We start from the raw sequence: 1,083 nt of genomic DNA on the forward strand, positions 1-1,083 counted from the left end.
AGCGTGCTCGTACAATGATCAGAGAGTATTTATGCATATTTCTGCCATTCGTTGATTGGCTGTTATGCTGAGTGCCGGGACGTGCATTCAGGCCCAGAAACGGACATGCGCACACTCCTACCATTACCGTGTGCGGCGAACACTGCGTGCGACAGAGCCTGGCAGAGCGGGACACGTTTTCGGGATTAGGCTGCCGTTATTGATCGCGGTTAGCCCACACGAAACACGCTTCAGGCAGTGCACACGCGGAGGTATAAGCAGGCAGGGCACTGAGTCTCGCGAAACGATTGTTTGCGTGCTTCGCCAAATTAGACGATGACGACGACGAAGAAGGTGCGCGTGGCCTGTCTTGCTGAAACGGTGCAGTGTTGCGAACGTTCTACAGCTGGCCTTGGCGAACCAGAGCTTTCGTTAGGCGAGCTCTTCGCGTCCCTTACAACAAGTTCACTTTGTGGATCTGAATAAGGCTGCTCTTTCGGCCGATAGCCAAGCATTCAGAACGACAGCAACCTACGCGTATTGAAAAATTACACGACGTCTAAGGCTCGTAGTTTGATCGGCTATATAAATTTCATTAAATATTCGCTTACTAATTAAAGTACCAAGCGTGGTACAATGCGCGCACAGACAAACATGAGCAGATCTCACTCGGTGACCGCGAGCACAGCGTGGAGCCAGTGATTCGTGCTGCCGCTTGCTTCACCGCGGGTCCAAAACTTAGATTACGTGGCATTAAACGCTAAGTGCGGTAGGAAAACAGCTCACACGACGCCACCGGCGATCTTGGTTCACGCTTAGACTTTGCGTCCGCCGCGAATTAACGCAAAGACACTGAGCGCGGACCGCTTATGTGCTCAGCCGCGCGGACAGCCACGTGCAGCCACGGCCGGACTAGAGGAGGAGACGCGCTCCTCCCCTGGCGCGGTCTTGATCACGTTACCCCCGGCATTGAGCGCGAGGAAAGCCGGTGCGCATCAAGCCACCATCCTTCTCGGCTAAGCCTCGCAAGCCTAAACCTCATCCTTCACTCAACACGGAACAAACACATGTCCTTTACAAAGTTCAAACGAACGCTGTTCTCAC

This window comes from Dermacentor variabilis, chromosome 8, assembly GCF_050947875.1.
Source record: "Dermacentor variabilis isolate Ectoservices chromosome 8, ASM5094787v1, whole genome shotgun sequence".
Lineage (NCBI taxonomy): Eukaryota > Metazoa > Arthropoda > Arachnida > Ixodida > Ixodidae > Dermacentor > Dermacentor variabilis.